Source organism: Oncorhynchus nerka, linkage group LG19 (assembly GCF_034236695.1).
Source record: "Oncorhynchus nerka isolate Pitt River linkage group LG19, Oner_Uvic_2.0, whole genome shotgun sequence".
Taxonomy (NCBI): domain Eukaryota; kingdom Metazoa; phylum Chordata; class Actinopteri; order Salmoniformes; family Salmonidae; genus Oncorhynchus; species Oncorhynchus nerka.
In genome coordinates, this window is record NC_088414.1 from 7,120,996 (window position 1) to 7,143,152 (window position 22,157).

A 22,157-nucleotide genomic window follows, 5' to 3' on the forward strand; every position below is an offset into this window, starting at 1 on the left:
TATTATATGTAGTTTTATACTATGAAATGGTATGTCATGGTTGAGCTGTGCTGCAGCAGTTTAATGTCGGCTCAATTCTCCATATGGGGCAGCAGGTTGGCCTAGTGGTTAGAGCGTTGGACTAGTAACCGGAAGGTTGCAAGTTCAAACCCCCGAGCTGACAAGGTACAAATCTGTCATTCTGCCCCTGAACAGGCAGTTAAACCCACTGTTCCTAGGCTGTCATTGAAAATAAGAATTTGTTCTTAACTGACTTGCCTAGTTAAATAAAGGTAAAAAAACCTAAATGATGTTTTCTGTTTATATAACCATGTCTGCTTTTCTATTCCAAATCTTAGTCAGGCAAATACAACCTCCCTTTGTCAATGGTCCAATAGCAGGGTTTCAGTTCAGGACCCTTCGGCGTGTAGCCTGCCCAGGAATACATCTGACTACTACTCTTCATGGGCTACGGTGCAGCGACCAACATGCATATAAAAAAGTATCTTTCCTGTCTCAGTAGCACAAGTTTCATGTTAACAGAATGGTGTTTTATCCCTTTAATCTTTGCATGATCTCTTAAATTCTGATCATTTCATGGACACTCACATGTTATTCATATTCTCATACCCTCCAAAAATGTAAGACTAGCATGGGAACATTGGTTTAGTCACCGAACACAGGCGGCACCTGGCGAACCTCTTTTTGACATTAATGCTGGCAACAATGACAAGACGCTGAAACTCATCATGGCTCCGGCTGCTTTGCCATCGCTGCGGGCTAGCTCTGAACTATAGCCATCTCACCCCAGCAAGACTGCTGCTATGGCTTCTCAATCGGTCCCAGCTTCACCCTCAAGATCATGGGCCAATTATCCTCTGCTGCTTACAGACATTACATTTGATTAAATGTTCTGAGATTGCGGAAGCCTATACGAGTTCCTGCAGTAATTGCTCATTTTGTCATGACTGTCACACCCATGGGTCAGTAGCTAAGTTGCTTCTCTCTTCCTCATGAATCTATACACAATACCCCATAATGACAAAAGCAAAAACATTTTGGGGGGAATTTCAGCTAATTTATAAAAAAATAAATGGAAATATCATATTTACATAAATATTCAGACACCTTACTCAGTATTTTGTTGAAACACCTTTGGCAGCGATTACAGCATCGAGACGTCTTGGGTATGACGCTACAAGCTTGGCACATCTGTATTTGGGGAGTTTCTCCCATTCTTCTCTGTAGATCCTCTCAAGCTCTGTCAGGTTGAATGGGGAGCGTTGCTGCAGTTATTTTCAGGTCTCTCCAGAGATGTTCGATTGGGTTCAAGTCCAGGCTCTGGCTGGGCCACCCATGGACATACAGACACTGGTCCCAAAGCCATTCTTGCATTGGCTTGGCTGTGCACTTAGGGTTGTTGTCCTGTTGGACTGTGCTGCCACCACCATGCTTCACTGTAGGGATTGTGCCAGGTTTCCTCCAGACGTGACGCTTGGCATTCAGGCCAAAGAGTTCGATCTTGCTTTCATCAGACCAGAGAATCCTGTTTCCCATGGTCTGAGGGTCTTTTATGCCTTTTACTGAAAAGGGGCTTCCGTCTGGCCACTTTACCATAAAGGCCTGATTGGTGGAGCGCTGCAGTGATGGTTGTCCTTCTGGAAGGTTCTCCCATCTCCACAGAGGAACTCTGGAGCTCTGTCAGAGTGACCATCGGGTTCTTGGTTACCTCCCTGACTAAGGCCCTTCTCCTCTGATTGCTAAGTTTGGCTGGGTGGCCAGCTCTAGGTCGAGTCTTGGTGGTTCCAAACTTCCTACATTTAAGGATGATGGAGGCCACTGTGTTCTTGGGGACCTTCAATGCTGCAGACATTTTTTTTATACCCTTCCTCAGATCTGTGCCTCGACACAATCCTGTCTCAGAGCTCTACGGACAATTCCTTTGACCTCATGGCTTGGTTTTTGCTCTGACATGCACTGTCAACTGTGGGACCTTAAATAAACAGGTGGGTGCATTCCAAATCATGTCCGATCAATTGAATTTACCTCAGGTCGACTCCAAGCAAGTTGTAGAAACATCTCAAGGATGTTCAATTGAAACAGGTGCACCTGAGCTCAATTTCGAGTCTCATAGCAAAGGGTCTGAATACTTATGTAAACAAGGTATTTCTAAAAGCCTATTTTCGCTTTCTAATTAGGGGGTATAAATGTTATCCATTTTAGAAAAAGGCCATAACGTAACAAAATGTGAAAAAAATCAAGTGGTCTGAATACTTTCCGAAGGAACTGTACAGTTGTAATGAACACGATGGGAGACAGAGAGCTGGTTTCAAGCGCAACAGGTGTTTATTGTAACTGCCCACAGGAGGAGGCAGGTAGCTGGGTCCAGCGGCAGGCAGAAGGTCATATAAAAAAAGTTTACCTTTAGCAAGTCAGATAAGAACAAATTCTTATTTACAATGACGTCCTAGGAACAGTGGGTCAACTGCCTTGTTCAGAGGCAGAATGACCGAATTTTACCTTGTCAGCTCTTGGATCCGATCTAGCAACCTTTTCGTTTGCTGGCCCAACGCTCTAACCACTCGGCTACTTGCTGCCATACATAGTGGGTCCAAAAAGGCAACAGTACAGGCAGGGAAAAGGCTAGTAACATCGTCCGGGAAATCAGGCACAAGGCGACGTTAGTGAGGTTGGCCAAAACCATCATACATGGTAGGATTAACCTCTAGCGACGAGCAATCCCGTATCCGGGAGCGTAATCATAGCCTCAAGTGCATTACCATAACGCAACGTTTCCTATTCATGAAAATCGCAAATGAAATGAAATAAATATATTCAAACACAAGCTTAGCCTTTTGTTAACAACACTGTCATCTCAGATTTTCAAAATATGCGTTACAGCCAACACTAGACAAGCATTTGTGTAAGTTTAGCATGGCATAATGCTATGCTAGGCTGTGCTGGCAGCAGGCAACATTTTCACAAAAATAAGAAAAGCAACCAAATTAAATCATTTACCTTTGAAGATCTTCAGATGCTTTCACTCAGGAGACTCCCAGTTAGATAGCAAATGTTCCTTTTTTCTTTTTTTTTGTAGGCGAAAAACGTCATGTTTGTTCATCCTGCTTGGCCGAGAAATCGATAGAAAAATACTTAAACTATAATGCATTAGCATAATGCAACTTTTTCTATTCATGAAAATCGCAAATGAAATAAATATATTGAAACACAAGCTTAGCCTTTTGTTAACAACACTGTCATCTCAGATTTTCAAAATGTGCTTTTCAACCAAAGCTACACAAGCATTTGAGTAAGAGTATTGATAGCCTAGCATAGCATTAAGCCTAGCATTCAGCAGGCAACATTTTCACAAAAACAAGAAAAGCATTCAAATAAAATAATTTACCTTTGAAGAACTTCGGATGATTTCAATGACAAGACGCTCAGTTAGATAGCAAATGTTCATTTTATCCAAAAAGATTATTTGTGTAGGCGAAATAGCTTAGTTTTGTTCATCTCGTTTGGCTAAGAAAAAGTCCGGAAAATGCAATCACTACAACGCCAAACTTTTTTCCAAATTAGCTCCATAATATCGACAGAAACATTGCAAACGTTGTTTAGAATCAATCCTCAAGGTGTTTTTCACATATCTATTCGATAATATATCAGTGGTGACAGTTGGTTTCTCATCAGAAGCGAACCGAAAAATACTGCAGCTGGAGATTACACAATAATTGCAACGGAGGACACCAAGCGACCACCTGGTAGATGTAGTCTCTTATGGTCAATCTTCCAATGATATGCCTACAAATACGTCACAATGCTTTCGACACCTTGGGGAAGCGACAGAAAGCCTAAGCTCATTCGTGGCCCATTCACAGCCATATAAGGAGTCATTGGCATGAGGCGGTTTCAAAAAATGCGGCACTTCCTGATTGGATTTCTATCTGGGTTTCGCCTGTAACATCAGTTCTGTGGCACTCACAGACAATATCTTTGCAGTTTTGGAAACGTCAGAGTGTTTTCTTTCCAAAGCTGTCAATTATATGCATAGTCGAGCATCTTTACGTGACAAAATATCTTGTTTAAAACGGGAACGTTTTTCATCCCAAAATTAAAATAGCGCCCCCTATATCCAAGAAGTTAAATTAAGGGAACAACAGCTCTCCAACTAGACATGTATCACAAACAAACAATTCCTCACAATGATGGGGTGCAAAGAACTGAACTAAATAGTGTGTGATAATGACATACAGGTGATCAGAATTCAGGTGATTGGGATCTGGAGAGTGATCTGCGTTCAGGGGATCTATGTGTTTGAGAGTGTGAGCTGGAAAGTGAGATGGAATGTGAGCTGCAGCCACTGGGCTGTGCATCAGATGAGAACAGCCTACTCATAGCTCTGAGAATAAATCTGTATGGGTGGAGATTATTTTATTATTCACAGTGGAGATTATTTTAATTTACCAAGATGGCAGGTTCATCTTGCCTCAGTGAGGAGACCGGGCAGTGAGTAAATGGTAAATAAGACTACTCATAGTTCTGAGAAGAGATCTCGTTATGTTGCAATGCAGTTTTGGGCCTCCCGAGTGGCGCAGCAGTCTACGGCACTGCATCACAGTGTTTGAGGTGTCACTACAGACCAGGGTTCGATTCCAGGCGGTGTCACAGCTGGCCATGACCAGGAGACCCATGAGGCGGCAGGTAATTGGACCAGCATTGTCTGGGTTAGGGGAGGGTTATGGGATGTCCTTGTCCCATTGCGCTCTAGTGACTCCTTGTGGTGGGCCGGGTGCCTGCAAGCTAAACTGGATGGTATTTCCTCTGACACATTGGTGCTTCTGGCTTAAGCAAGCAGTGCTGCTGGGGGTCATGTTTTGGTGGACGCTTGGCTCTCAATCTTTGCCTCTCCCGAGTCTGTAGGGGAGTTGCAGCGATGGGATAAAACTGTAACTATCAATTGGATATAATGAAATTGGGGAGAAAAAGGGGTTAGAGTACAAAAACAAATTATATCTATGAATATTTCCCATTTACCAACATGGCAGGTTCATCTTGCCTCACCGAGGCCACCGGGAAGTGAGTAACATGGGAAATAAGCCTACTGCGGATTTCTGAGAAGCTGTTTCAGAAACAGGCTGACTAGAAAGGGCACACACATGCGTCTGCATGTGCCATCGCACGCATGTCAATTTTGTTCATCCACACCAGATGCGACCAGGACACGCTGGTTGAAATCTCAAAACGAACTCTGAATCAACTATATTAATTTAGGGACAGGTCAAAACACATTAAACATTCATGGACATTTAGCTAGATAGCTTGCTTTTGCTAGCTAATTTGTCCTGGGATATAAACATTGGGTTTTTACTATACCAAAAATGCACAAGGTCTTTTTTTTCTGGATCTTTGTAGAATTTTGACCCATTTTGAGTCGCACAAAATCTTCTCTGACAATTAATACACAGATGAAAGGGGAAGCCTAATTATTTTCTTGTAATCTCTCCTCCTTCTTCTTCTTCTGTGGACTTTAGATGGCGGTTGGCAACCAACTTTAAGGTGCATTCTGCCATCAACTGACCTTGTCTAGAAAAAAAACACTCAACGGAGTATTCCCTGGTCCGATGTTATTGTTAGGGAAAACTCATGCCCCTAACCATTCTCAATTTCTGTATTAATGTGTTGCAGCTATACAGTAGGATCTACAGTAGAGTCTAAGTCTGAGAGAACAGGTTGTTACTTATATCCTGAAGCTATGTCTCTGTCCTGGAATCAGAGTGGACCTAATTTTGTCACCCCCCTCTAAAGGAACACAACAATAGAAAAGGGGGCAGGATTGGAGGGTTTTTGTTCTGGGTAAGAAAATCCCTGTCACTTTTCGAGGGAAGCCTTTTGTCTGTGTCATTCCTATTGTACACATACTCACACCCAGGCATGTGCGCACGTACACACAGACACATTTTCTAAGCACAGGAGGTTGGTGGCACCTTCATTGTGGAGGACGGGCTCGTGGTAATGGCTGGAACGGAATAGGTGGAATGGTTTCCATGTGTTTGATGCCATTCCATTTACTCCGTTCCAGATGTTATTATGAGCCGTCCTCCCTTCAGCAGCCTCCACTGATTCCTGGTGTTGTCAGATGGGAGGATGTTACAAAGTATTCCCTTGGGGAACTATTAAAATCACTGTGTGAGGTCAATTGTTAGCTGAGTGAAAAAGTGTAAATCCAATTGCTGGCCCATTGCATTAATGTGTGTGCATAATGGTGGTTTCGTCGGTGTGCTGTTGAGATAGAGGAAATAAGAGTCGGTGATGTAACTGTGAGGAGACACACATGCACACCCACACTGGCATATTGTACTGGGATTGGATTTTCTCTCTATCATGGTCCCTCCACACTATCTGTCCAAGTATTCAGAGCTTCATATCTCCTGTTTTTCATCCAAACATTCCACCTCGTCAGACAGGAACTTAGAATGAAAGAGAACTGTCTGCTTTATTTTACCAAGCATTATACCAACATGATATTTCACACTGTGCTCTTGATTTCATTGCCAGCAGATTTTTACAAATCATACTTGATAGTCTGTGTCGTCTCAGTTATTTCTGGTTATAGCCTTTTATGGTGAACAATACAATGGAGGTTCGTAAAAGGTTGTTGGCAAACTTTCCCCTTGACACTGCAGCAGTCCAACTCAGCAGAGATAACCTACTGTATCCACTCACAGGGTATTCAGGGTTTGGCTCCTTTGTCTCCTCACATACAAACACCTGATATCAGACACTGAAGTGTGTTATTCATGTAGACCTCTCACAAACTCTAATCTGTGGATTAGAACCCAAACTAACACACTCCTCGGTATCTCCTCTGCAAACACAAAAGCGATATACAGATCCTAAAACAAATGAATATGAAGGAGAATGACTCCGGTCGATGCTTGATGGAAAGTTGGGTGAGGAACATGCTGATTATGTTTTTGTTCACACCTACAGAGCTGCCTAACTTGGTGTCCCTACCAAGGCGAGCTGAGCTGTCTGCCTGTTTCTGTAGCAGAGCTGATTCTGCGTTTCAAATGGCATCCTATGCCTTACATAGTGCACTACTTTGGCTCTGGTCAAACAGTGCACTATATAGGGAATAGGGTGCCATTTGCGACTCAGGTGAAGTCTCCTTAATCAAGCATTGCCTGGGACCTGCGATAGTTATAGGATATCAGCTTTCCAATCTCTCTCTATTCTTGCCCTCAGATAAAGTAGGTAGGAAGGTGTGTTCTTTGAATATAAAACCATCTAGGCTGGATTACTACAGTCCATTTCAGACAGAACACAGAAGAGAGGTTACATGCACACACACAGATGTAAAGGCACAAATATATACAGACTAGGGCTGTGACTGTCATGAAATGTAGGATGTTCGATTATTTTTCTGCCAAATAACTACGGTCACCGTCATAACCGTTCAAATAGCAAATCAATTAAATTACAATAAAGGGTCAGATGTTCTTCTCTCCTCAGCTCCTGACTGTCACAGTGTGCCCTGGTTTTGGGAGGGAGGGAGGGGTTGAGAGAGGGAGGGAGGGGTTGAGAGATGTAGGGAGGGGTTGAGAGAGGGAGGGAGGGGTTGAGAGATGTAGGGAGGGGTTGAGAGAGGGAGGGAGGGGTTGAGAGAGGGAGGGAGGGGTTGAGAGAGGGAGGGAGGGGTTGAGAGAAGGAGGGAGGGGTTGAGAGAGGGAGGAAGGGGTTGCCATTGGATGCATGTATATCATGATACTTCTTTGCTACAACGCCATGCTGAAACAAGGAGATACAAAGTCCATGAAAACGGACAGCTGCAGGAGTCTTCAGTCAGCTACTTGTTCCACAACACAAAACTGGCTAGTTTTATCTTCTCTCGTCTCTTCTTATATCGGTGGTTGGAGGTTGAACCAGGCTTACTTTTACTTTACCGCTTTTGGGTAAAGTGTGTCAATTTGAAAATGAAGTTCAAAAAAAGGAAAGTTGTAATTAGGTCATGGCGGTCTTCATACATTTTTGTCGGTTACAAGTTTATACAATTCCGGTGCCTTAAAAACCTCTTGAAGCTAGGGGGCAGTATTTTGAGGTTTGGATAAAAAATGTTCCCAAAGTAAACTGCCTATTTCTTAGGCCCAGAAGCTAGAATATGCATATTAGGATAGAAAACACTCCAAAGTTAAAAAATGTCAAAATATTGTCTGTGAGTACAACATAACTGATATTGCAGGCGACAACCATTTAAAGGGATACAAACCAGATTCCTTTCCCAATGGCTTCCACAGAGTGTGAACAGTCTTTAGACATAGTTTCAGGCTTTTATTCTGAAAAATGAGTGAGAATGATCACATCGCGTCAGTGGATAGCCAGATGTCCTTAGATTTGTTCATGCGCGTGCCTCTGGAGAGAGACCTTTTCTTTCTCGCTTGTATTGAAAAGTTTACCGTCCGGTTGAAATATTATTGATTATTTATTGTAAAAACAACCCGAGGATTGATTATAAAAAAACATTTGACATGTTTCTACAAACTTTACGGATACTATTTGTAATTTTCCTCTGCCTGTCGTGACCTGCATGAGCCTGTGGATTACTAAACAAAATGTGCCAACCAAATGGAGGTTTATGGATATATAGAGAATCTTTATGGAACAAAACACACATTTATTGTGTAACTGGGAGTTTCATGAGTACAAACATACGAAGATCATTAAAGGTAAGTGATTAATTTGATTGCTTTCCTGACTTTTGTGACCAATCTATTTTGCTGCTAGCTGTTTGTAATGTTTTGTCTGCTGAGAGCTGTCCTCACATAATCGCATGGTTTGCTTTCACCGTAACGTTTTTTTAAAAATCTGACATGCCAGGTGGATTAACAACAAGCTAAACTGTGTTTTGGTATATTGCACTTGTGATTTCATGAAAATTAAATATTTTTAGTAATTTAATTTGAATTTGGCGTTCTGCAATTCACCGGATGTTGACGAAAATGATCCTGCTAAAGGGATCGGTGCGCCAAGAGGTTAATAAATACAAATTGCCAAATTGTGCATGTGGACAGACAGACAAACGGTCAGACAGTCAGATGGTGAATCTTTTGTCTGTGTGAAATTAGTATACAATATAAAGTTGTGTATTTCTACGCTGCTCTAGGTTTGTGATGATAGCCAGTGCCGTCATTATAACTGGGCTTCCGCGGCTTCAGCCACCGATGGTCTTGATCCAGCCCCGAACATTTGATGGTCCAATAATTTAAAAAAAATGATGTATAAATATACTTTCTTTTCAGTATGATATGAGTTTTAATAACCAAGCATCACTTGTGCTATGCAGTATATTGTACGTACAGTTGAAGTCGAAAGTTTGCACACACTTAGGTGGAAGTCAATAAAACTTGTTTTTCAACCACTCCACAAATTTCTTGTTAACAAACTATAGTTTTGGCAAGTCGGTTAGGACATCTACTTTGTGCATGACACAAGTCATTTTTCCAACAATTGTTTATAGACAGATTATTTCACTTATAACTCGCTGTATCACAATTCCAGTGGGTCAGAAGTTTACATATAACAAGTTGTCCGTGCCTTTAAACAGCTTAGAAAATGCCAGAAAATGATGTCATGACTTTAGAAATTTCTGATAGGCTAATTTACATAATTGGAGTCAATTGGAGGTGTACCTGTGGATGTATTTCAAGGCCCACCTTCAAACTCAGTGCCTCTATGCTTGACATTATGGGAAAATCAAAAGAAATCAGCCAAGACCTCAGAAAAAAATTGTAGACCTCCACAAGTCTGGTTCATCCTTGGGAGCAATTTCCAAACGCCTGAAGGTACCACTTTCATCTGTACAAACAATAGTATGCAAGTATAAACACAATGGGACCATGCAGCCCTCATACCGCTCAGGAAGGAGACGCGTTCTGTTTCCTAGACATGAACGTACTTTGATGCGAAAAGTGCAAATCAATCCCAGAACAACATCAAAGGACCTTGTGAAGATGCTGGAGGAAACAGGTACAAAGGTATCTATATCCACAGTAAAATAAGTCTTATATCAACATAACCTGAAAGGCCGCTCAGCAAGAGGGCGGCTCCAAAACCGCCATATAAACAGCCAGACTACAGTTTTCAACTGCACATTGGGACAAAGGTCATACTTTTTGGAGAAATGTCCTCTGGTCTGATGAAACAAAAATAGAACTGTTTGGCCATAATGACCATCGTTATGTTTAGAGGAAAAAGGGTGAGGCTTGCAAGCCGAAGAACACCATCCCAACCGTGAAGCACGGGGGTGGCAGCATCATGTTCTGGGGGTGCTTTGCTACAGGAAGGACTGGTGCATTTCACAAAATAGATGGCATCACGAGGAAGGAAAATTATGTGGATATATTGAAGCAACATCTCAAGACATAAGTCAGGAAGTTAAAGCTGTGTCACAAATGGGTCTTCCAAATGGACAATGACCCCCACGCATACTTCCAAAGTAGTAGGTAAAATGGCTTAAGGACAACAAAGTCAAGGTATTGAAATGGCCATCACAAAGCCCTGACCACAGTCCCATAGATAATTTGTGAGCAGAACTGAAAAAGCGTGTGTGAGCAAGGAGTCCTTACAATCCTGACTCAGTTACACCAGCTCTGCCAGGAGGAATAGGCCAAAATCCACCCAACTTATTGTGGGAAGCCTGTGGAAGGCTACCCAAAATGTTTGACCCAAGTTAAACAATTCAAAGGCAATGCTATCAAATACTAATTGAGTGTATGTAAACTTCTGACCCACTGGGAATGTGATGAAAGAAAAGGAACTATTTACTATTATTCTGATATTTCACATTCTTAAAATAATATAGAATAAAGTGATGTATATATTTTTGTATATATTGTTTTTACTGACCCATTTTAATGTCAGAAATAAACAATATAATATGTTGGTCTCTCAATGGGGCCTCAGGATCTTATCACTGTATTGTTGGGCATTCGAATTGCCAATCGATAAAATGCAATTGTGTTCGTTGTCCATAACTTATGCCTGCATATATACAGTACCAAAGCTCCACCCGCACTCTGTTCATAACGTTAACGTCAGCAAACCGCTCGCCCACACGACGCCATACACATGGTCTGAGGTTATGAGGCCAGTTGGTCTTTACTGCCAAATTCTCTAAAATGACCTTGGAGGCGGCTTTCACTTGCAGCTGCTCTATGGATTCTAATTACTGCAGTGTGGGTGTGGGTGTTTTGGTACTATTGTAGTGAAGTCATTTTTGATATGGGTACATTATATTTACCTCACATGTGACCCATAATAAAACTATGCAATTAGCCTATTAAAATGTTTATCTGACTCCGTAAGACGATTGAGCAATATGCAAAAGACTATGGTTGAGTTACAGTAATAGCCAATCAAGAAATGTCTGAGACTGTCATTTTATATACACGTGTATTTAGTTACTTTGTAAAATGAATGGATTCACATACAAGGCATAAAGCTTATGTTGCAAAGCATTAACAAGCATTACAATGTAAAACTTTAGGCATGATCAGAGAGAGAGAGAAAGACAAAGCCCAAAGCTCATGGGAGAGATAGAAAGAAAGAGAAAGAGAGAGTGTATCTCACCACAGCAGGTCATGAACAAAAAAAGAAAAAGAGACAATGAATCTAAAACCTTTTATAAGCATCTGAGTTGTTTGGATTCAAAATCTGAGTTGTTGACAAACAGCATTACAGTAAAGTTAACCTCCAATCAGATTTTCTCAGAGGCGTGACAATGGGGGTTGGTAAGATAACACAGAGAATGCTTGCATATTATATTCAACATAATTTCTACACCTCTACACTGTGGGATTCTTTAATCAGTTTGTCTCACTGGACATATCAGTGTCTATGTTCAAAATTGTTGAGTGGTATGGAGGTTTTTGGCAATACCCTGTACAGTAGATGTAGGTTTTCCAGAGTAGAGAGTAGAGAGTGTTCCAGAGTAGAGAGACCCACAGTAGCTACTGTAATTGAGTACTGTCAGTGTCTGCTGTGGCATAGGTGCGAAGGTGCAAGTGAACTGAAAAAATTTAATCTCTCAATGTTCTAATCACAAAGTCCACCAAATTCATGCATTTAGCTGTTGAAATTCATTTTTTGGGGGCCGAGGGCGGTGCCCCATGACCCCCCTACTAGCTTTCGCTTAAGCTGCTAATGTCTTCATATGACTCTGACGATAACCTGTAGTCCTAAACTGAAATCGCTTGATTTAACACTGGCTGTATCCACCTCCATTTCCCCCTCAATTTACCGTAACTAACCAGTAGGTGGAAGCATTTGACACCAACTGAAATAACCACCAGACTCAAGATCAGCACCATGGTGGTGGGTGACTATTCATACACTACAACCCTCTGGAGCGGCTATCTACAGGCAGGCAGACTGGCACATTGGCAGTCCCATGGGAGCGACACACAGAGCAGGTGAAGTGTTAGAGCCCAGACGGTGATATGGACACAAGCCATCTGTCCCCATGACTGTCCCCACCTTGGGGAGGCTATTGTAGGAGTCTACTGTAGTAATTTTGGTGCTGGGGTGCTTTGCTGCAGGAGGGCCTGGTGCACTTCGCAAAATAGATGGCTTCATGAGGTAGGAAAGTTACATGTAAGTATTGAAGCAACATCTCAAGGCATAAGTCACGAAGTTAAAGCTTGGTCGCAAATGGGTCTTCCAAATGGACAATGACCCCAAGCATACTTCCAAAATTGTGGCAAAATGGCTTAATTAAGGACAACAAAGTCAAGGTATTGGAGTGGCCATTACAAAGCCCTCACCTCCTTCCTATCAAAAATGTGTGGGCAGAACTGAAAAAGTGTGTTCAAACAAGGAGGCCTACAAACCTTACTCAGTTACACCAGCTCTGTCAGGAGGAATGGGTCAAAATGCACCCAACTTATTGTGGGAAGCTTGTGGAAGGCTATTCGGAATGTTTGACCCAAGTTAAACAGTTTAACCTGTTACTCCTACCCCCTACTTTTTCGAACATTCTGTTAAAAATCGCGCAACATTTCAGCGCCCTGCTACTCATGCCAGGAATATAGTATATGCATATGATTAGTATGTGTGGATAGAAAACACTCAGATGTTTATAAAACTGGTTAAATCACGGCTGTGACTATAACAGAACGTGCGTTTCATCGAAAAGTGCAGGAAAATCTGATCACTGAAAATGGAAAAAAATATCCATGCGCCACTTCAACCAATTGATAAAGGTGAACCACATTAAATGGCGCCGAGGTTGCAATACCTACAGCTTCCACACGATGTCAACAGTCTTGTCATTTGCCTAGTATTTTTTTCTTGGTCAAACTGATGCAAGGCAGAGCCTTTCTTCCGGTCTCTGACCGGATATTTTGGTTGAGATTTACCCGGACATTATTTCCAGACGTACAGCTATAGAATATACATCGCCTCGTGATCAATTTGATCGCTTATTAACGTTTACTAATACCTAAAGTTGCATTACAAAAGTATTTCGAAGTGTTTTGTGAAAGTTTATCGTCGACTTTTTTAATTAAAAAAAAATGACGTTACGTTATAAAACACTATTTTTTTCCTTGATCACACAGTCTTCATAGATCGATATCTAGGCTATATATGGACCGATTTAATCGAAAAAAGACCCAATAGTGATGTTTATGGGACATCTAGGAGTGCCAACAAAGAAGATGGTCAAAGGTAATGAATGTTTTATATTTTATTTGTGCGTTTTGTGTAGCGCCGACTATGCTAATGAGTTTGTTTACGTCCCCTGCGGGTCTTTTGGGGTGTTACATGCTATCAGATAATAGCTTCTCATGCTTTTGCCGAAAAGCATTTTAAAAATCTGACTTGTTGCCTGGATTCACAACGAGTGTAGCTTTAATTCACTACCCTGCATGTGTATTTTAATGAACGTTTGAGTTTTAACTAGTACTATTAGCATTTAGCGTAGCGCATTTGCATTTCCAGATGTCTAGATGGGACGTCTGCGTGTCAGGTAGGAGCAAGAGGTTAACCATTCAGTATCAATCACTTCTATAGTTTAGATTAAATAATTTGGTGTGAGGAACCAATAACAAAGGGGGAAATGCAGAGAACAAAGTAAAGTGATTTTACCAGTTGTCATTATGGAGACACCTATTGGATAAATGTGGCAACTCCTCTCTTGCTGCGAAGAAAACAAACATTTTTGGGCTAGTTTTCGGGCCTTGTGGGTGAGTTTTGAGTGGTCATTGGGTTCAAAAATGTTGCTAGACCTGGCAGCCCTGCCCCTAACAGACACACTCCCTGGTCCATGCAAAACTGACCATAGATCAATGTTCAGGGAAAACTCTCTTCCCCCTTTCACACTCCCTAATCCGTCTGTGTCCAAGCAAGACCTGCTACCATAGTGACGGCATTATCACTGCTGAGTTGCTTAAGACAAAGAAAAGGAGAGCCGGACACTCTAGGAGCTCAGATTAAATAATATATTAACAAAGTTTAGACTGTCAAGCTGTCTTCATCAGCTTGACAAAAAAAAATGTTCCCTTGACTTTCTTTAGCCGGTGTTATTAATATTGGCTGTATGATTAAAAAAGGTTTGATTTTCATTGGCATGTACACGTCTAGGATCTTAATCCTAACAGCACAATAATACTGCAGCTACAGGATTTGAACATTTAGTCCATAATGTTGCTTGATCGGTGGTTAGGCTTTCACCTGGCCAACAGTAGGCTACATAAAAAGTGCAATACTGTTAATTTAACCATGTGTTAGTGTGAATTTTCAGTGAATTTATGTAAATCACAAAGCTCATCTTTATTTTCTGTGGTTCAGAAACATTCTCAGCAACAAAATAGTGATCAAATTATGATCCAACATCTGTAGCAATGAAAATCATAGTGACCTTTGTTTTTCTGAGAGCTCAATCATGAATACTGCAGTGTGTACTTGCAATAATTTCCTTCTGTAACTGACTGTGTAATAATGTGAAGACAAAAGGTCAAGGCAGATGTATCTCCCTCTTGCTGTGTGTGTGTGTGTGTGTACTGTAGACTTACTTGTTGTTCATGTGGATTTGTTCTGTGTTTCATTGCACTTCATGCATTGTATGTTGCGCATCATAGGTGTTCCTTATTGATTATGTTGTAAGAGTTGCGAGTGAGTGCATGTGATTGTTATGTGTGTGAGATGGAGTGAAGCTTAAGAACTGTTGCCCTGATTAATGTTTATTAGAGTTAGTGGCTATTGAGTGCTGCATCACAGCCCATATGACAAACACACACACACACTGATTAATTCGCAACTTTCAACATACTTTTTCTACTTGCAATACAAATGTTCCCAATGTGATCCAACATCCATGAAATTGCTATCCAACAAAGCGCCTTTTTAATGATTGTAGAATTACTCTTCACTTCATAATGCACGTACACTGACAATGGACTTCATGAGTGGATAAAAGAAAGAGTTTATTTAAAAAATGCCATACCCACCAATTTTTTACATTTGTGTTTCTTCATTAGAAATGATTGCTTATGGGTACTTTTATACAGAGGCACAGCTTTGGTTTTAGAAGTGGGGGGGACACATAATCATTATTATTTTAAAAATGATCCAGTCAGATAAACACTCCAAACAGCCTACCCAACTGCTCGGAGGCGTCCGCATGGTCCTAAAGCACACTTGTATATTTTACTGTGATATGTGGTTGTCTCCCCTAGCTATCTTAAGATGAATGCACTTACTGTATGTCGCTCTGGATAAGAGCATCTGCTATAAATGACTAAAATGTCAAATTTAAATGTTTTAGATACAGATAATATATTACTATATACAATTTGTACATTTATTTATTTATATATATTTTTTTTTGGGGGATTTGTTACATTTGACCATGTAAAACCTAGCAGCATAGCTTATCTCTCTGCGAGGTGAGGCAGATATAAAGCATTTTGCAAAAAAAATGATTATCTGTCTCTGAAACCATCAAGTGATAGATTTTAAACAAAATAAAGTACATGCCTTTCATTTTCAGGACACAACCCCATGCCAGGATTAGATAGTGAAAAAACACACCAAGCCCTTTTATAATTTTATTAAACAATAAAAGCTAATTCACCAACATTTCTGAAAATGGATATATAGCGTTTAGGAATGAAACTCTTCAAATATTGACTATCTTTCATGCTTTAGTTTCTTCTCAGGAGTTGACACATTGTTGAATTTCATTGTGATCTCGGTCACATGTCGATTTTACAGTACAATGGAAGATGAGTGAATGGTTTTGATATTCTATCAAGCATGTAAAAAATCAACGTCTAGAAACCTCTGACGCCATTTCCGGTCACAACTTGCAGAGCGTTTTGTTGCCAACCTATTTTGCTACCTGACAACTTTACGGTTTTTACTTTTTAATTACCGTTTATATTTTAGTTTTTTCCCCTCAACTTTCACTCCGGACGCTTTGTCTGGACATGGTTCGTCAGGACCTCCAACAGCCGAAGCTAACTAGTAACATTAACATGATGCCTTCTAATTGCAGTCGCTGTTCTCATAATATACAGGAGAACGATCGCCTTACGGCGAGGATAGCTGTGCTACAAGCCCAGCTTCAGACGCAATCGTTAGTCAAGGGTAATTTCAGTGTAGGAAAGGATGAAACAGCGTCTGTGCCACCAGTAAGTATAGATAGTAATGTTAGTATAAATCCCCTCGCACGGTCCTCAGCCGACAGAAACTTTCAACCGGTTTTCCCCATTAAGCAGCGAGTCGGAGTCAGAGACTGAGCCTTCTCTTGTCTCTACTCCTCCCGTTACGGGGTCTGAGACGCCGAAGCTTCCCACCATTAGCTCTGACGAATTGAAAACTCTAGTCATTGGCGACTCCATTACCCGCAGTATTAGACTTAAAACGAATCATCCAGCGATCATACACTGTTTACCAGGGGGCAGGGCTACCGACGTTAAGACTAATCTGAAGATGGTGCTGGCTAAAGATAAAACTGGCAGGTGTAGAGAGTATAGAGATATTGTTATCCACGTCGGCACCAACAATGTTAGGATGAAACAGTCAGAGATCACATAGCTTCTGCGTGTAAATCAGCTAGAAAGATGTGTCGGCATCGAGTAATTGTCTCTGGCCCCCTCCCAGTTAGGGGGAGTGATGAGCTGGTTGAAAACTGTATTCTGCCCCTCCCAAAAGATAGAATTTGTAGATAATTGGCTTTCCTCACCCACAAACAGGACCACGCCTGACCTGCTGAGGCTACTTAATGTTAGATCCCTTACTTCAAAGGCAATTATAGTCAATGAACTAATCACTGATCATAATCTTGATGTGATTGGCCTGACTGAAACATGGCTTAAGCCTGATGAATTTACTGTGTTAAATGAGGCCTCACCTCCTGGCTACACTAGTGACCATATCCCCCGTGCATCCCGCAAAGGCGGAGGTGTTGATAACATTTACGATAGCAAATGTCAATTTACAACAACAAAAAAATGAAGTTTTCGTCTTTTGAGCTTCTAGTCATGAAATCTATGCAGCCTACTCAATCACTTTTATAGCTACTGTTTACAGGCCTCCTGGGCCATAGACAGTAGTCATAGCAGATAATATTCTAATCTTTTCCTCATTGAGTTCCCTGAATTCCTATCAGACCTTGTAGTCATAGCAGATAATATTCTAATCTTTGGTGACTTTAATATTCACATGGAAAAGTCCACAGACCCACTCCAAAAGGCTTTCGGAGCCATCATCGACTCAGTGGGTTTTGTCCAACATGTCTCTGGACCCACTCACTGTCACAGTCATACTCTGGACCTAGTTTTGTCCCATGGAATAAATGCTGTGGATCTTAATGTTTTTCCTCATAATCCTGGACTATCGGACCACCATTTTATTACGTTTGCAATTGCAACAAATAATCTGCTCAGACCCCAACCAAGGAACATCAAAAGTCGTGCTATAAATTCACAGACAACACAAAGATTCCTTGATGTCCTTCCAGATTCCCTCTGTCTACCCAAGGATGCCAGAGGACAAAAATCAGTTAACCACCTAACTGAGGAACTCAATTTAACCTTGCGCAATACCCTAGATGCAGTTGCACCCCTAAAAACTAAAAACATTTCTCATAAGAAACTAGCTCCCTGGTACACAGAAAATCCCTGAGCTCTGTAGCAAGCTTCCAGAAAATTGGAACGGAAATGGCGCCACACCAAACTGGAAGTCTTCCGACTAGCTTGGACAGACAGTACCGTGCAGTACCGAAGAGCCCTTACTGCTGCTCGATCATCCTATTTTTCTATCTTAATTGAGGAAAATAAGAACAATCCGAAATTCCTTTTTGATACTGTTGCAAAGCTAACTAAAAAGCAGCATTCCCAAGAGGATGGCTTCCACTTTAGCAGTGATAAATTCATGAACTTGAGGAAAAGATCATGATCATTAGAAAGCAAATTACGGACTCCTCTTTAAATCTGTGTATTCCTTCAAAGCTCAGAGTCTGCACAACTCTGCCAGGACCTAGGATCAAGAGAGACGCTCAAGTGTTTTAGTACTATATCTCTTGACACAATGATGAAAATAATCATGGCCTCTAAACCTTCAAGCTGCATACTGGACCCTATTCCTACTAAACTACTGAAAGAGCTGCTTCCTGTGCTTGGCCCTCCTATGTTGAACATAATAAACGTCTCTCTATCCATCGGATGTGTACCAAACTCACTAAAAGTGGCAGTAATAAAACCTCTTTCAAAAAAGCCAAACCTTGACCCAGAAAATATAAAAAACTATCGGTCTATATCGAATCTTCCATTCCTCTCAAAAATTTTAGAAAAGGCTGTTGCGCAGCAACTCACTGCCTTCCCGAAGACAAATAATGTATACGAAATGCTTCAGTGTGGTTTTAGACCCCATCATAGCACTGAGACTGCACTTGTGAAGGTGGTAAATGACCTTTTAATGGCATCAGACCGAGGCTCTGCATCTGTCCTCGTGCTCCTAGACCTTAGTGCTGCTTTTGATACCATCGATCACCACATTCTTTTGGAGAGATTGGAAACCCAAATTGGTCTACACGGACAAGTTCTGGCCTGGTTTAGATCTTATCTGTCTGAAAGATATCAGTTTGTCTCTGTGAATGGTTTGTCCTCTGACAAATCAACTGTAAATTTCGGTGTTCCTCAAGGTTCCGTTTTAGGACCACTATTGTTTTCACTATATATTTTACCTCTTGGGGATGTCATTCGAAAACATAATGTTAACTTTCACTGCTATGCGGATGACACAGCTGTACATTTCAATGAAACATGGTGAAGCACCAATATTGCCCTCGCTAGAAGCATGTGTTTCAGACATAAGGAAGTGGATGGCTGCAAACATTCTACTTTTAAACTCGGACAAAACAGAGATGCTTGTTCTAGGTCCCAGGAAACTGTTACGATAAACTAGGAGTGGTGGGTGGAATCAGGCGCAGAGAGCAGGGTTCAGTCGTTTGTCAAATTTATTCACCAGTGCAACAAAAACGGTCACGCCAATACACAGGGCGGATACAAGTTGCCAGTCCAAACAACAGGACAAAAATAGTCCGGAGAAATAAGACACGAACAAATAACACCATCCAACACAGAGTAACAAGAAACAAGCCCGCACAAATACCCAGCAGGTCTAGTGCCCTTAAATAACCTACAAACAAACCCTAATACAAAACAGGTGTACCCAATTACCCAATAACAAACGGAAAGGGAATCGATGGCAGCTAATAGGCCGGCGACGACGACCGCCGAGCACCGCCCGAACAGGAAGAGGCACCATCTTCGGCGAGGTTCGGGACAGAAACAAAGAGATCTTCTGTTGAATCTGACAATTAATGTTAATGGTTGTACAGTCGTCTCAAATAAAACAGTGAAGGACCTCAGCGTTACTCTGGACCCTGATCTCTCTTTTGAAGAACATATTAAGACCATTTCAAGGGCAGATTTTTTCCATCTACGTAACATTGCAAAAAATCTGAAACTTTCTGTGCAAAAATGATGCAGAAAAATTCATCCATGCTTTTGTCTCTTCTAGGTTAGCCTACTGCACTGCTCTACTTTCCGGCTACCCGGATAAAGCACTAAATAAACTTCAGTTAGTGCTAAATACGGCTGCTAGAATCCTGACTAGAACCAAATAATTTGATCATATTCCTCCAGTGCTAGCCTCCCTACACTGGCTTTCTGTCAAGGCAAGGGCTGATTTCAAGGTTTTACTGCTAACCTACAAAGCATTACATGGGCTTGCTCCTACCTATCTCTCTGATTTGGTCCTGCCGTACATACCTACACGTACGCTACGGTCACAAGACGCAGGCCTCCTAATTGTCCCTAGAATTTCTAAGCAAACAGCTGGAGGCAGGGCTTTCTCCTATAGAGCTCAATTTTTATGGAATGGTCTGCCTACCCATGTAAGAGACGCAAACTCGGTCTCAACCTTTAAGTCTTTACTGAAGACTCATCTCTTCAGTGAGTCATATGATTGAGTGTAGTCTGGCCCAGGAGTGGGAAGGTGGACGGAAAGGCTCTGGAGCAACGAACCGCCCTTGCTGTCTCTGCCTGGCCGGTTCCCCGCTTTCCACTAGGAATCTCTGCCTCTAACCCTATTACAGGGGCTGAGTCACTGGCTTACTGGGGCTCTTTCATACCGTCCCTGGGAGGGGTGCGTCACTTGAGTGGGTTGAGTCACTGATGTGATCTTCCTGTCTGGGTTGGCGCCCCCCCGCAGGGGAGATATCCCTCTAGTGGTGTGGGGGCTGTGCTTTGGCAGAGTGGGTGGGGTTATATCCTTCCTGTTTGGCCCTGTCCGGGGGTGTCCTCGGATGGGGCCACAGTGTCTCCTGACTCCTCCTGTCTCAGCCTCCAGTATTTATGCTGCAGTAGTTTATGTGTCGGGGGGCTAGGGTCAGTTTGTTATATCTATAGTACTTCTCCGATCCTATTCGGTGTCCTGTGTGAATTTAAGTGTGCTCTCTCTAATTCTCTCCTTCTCTCTCTCTCTCTCTCGGAGGACCTGAGCCCTAGGACCATGCCCCAGGACTACCTGACATGATGACTCCTTGCTCCTTGCAAATTTTGAAATTGCACTTTGTTCATTCTACTATTCTAACTCTCAACAATACGTTCAGATCCCAACTGAGATCCACATTTTTTTTATCTGGCTTATGACCCTGCTATAGTCCATGAGAGCCACAGGGTGTGAAGTTTTTTGTGCCAAGTCAGCCCGAACACACCTGCTTAACCAATCAACTAATGACTAAGATCTTGATTAGCTTATTCAGATCTGGTTTATTAGTTGATTGGTTTAATCAGGTGTGTTAAGGCTGTCCTGGCACAAAAGCCTGCACACCCTGTGGCTCTTAAGGGTAAATCCAACACATTGTTGAACATAATCTCATATTTTGTGTCACATCAACGTTTTGGTTGTTTATTGTTTGCACTGAAAACCATGACATATTTACATGTAGTAACTGTAGATAAGGCTGCAATATCAGATACTCCAGAAACTTATGGAGAAATAGGGAATTGGATAATCATTCTAGGACTGAGAAGCAAACTGTCACACCCTGATCTGTTTTGTGCTTGGCTCCACCCCCTTCCAGGTGTCACCCATTTTACCCATTATCCCCTGTGCATTTATACCTGTGTTCTCTGATTGTCTGTTGCCTGTTCATTCACCTACCAGCGTGTTTTTTCATACTCCTGTTCACTTTAGTTCTGTTTTCTAGTTATTCCGCTTTTGAACATTCTCCCTGCCCTGACTTCCGTTCTGTACCTTTTAATAACAAACTATAGTTTTGGAAAGTCGGGTTGGACATCTACTTTGTGCATGACACAAGTATTTTTTCCAACAATTGTGTACAGACTGACTAATTAATTTATCACAATTCCAGTGTGTCAGAAGTTTAAATAAACTAAGTTGACTGTGCCTTTAAACAGCTTGGAAAATTCCAGAAAATGATGTCAAGGCTTTAGAAGCTTAGTAGTGTAAGTGAGTGTCTGCATGCATAAATGTGATAATGAGAGATGTTGAAAGGTGCCAACACAAACAAACAAAACGGCCACAATAATGCTCCAACCAAAATCTATAAGTGTGTCTGCATGGAGAGAGTCTCCTCAATGAATGGG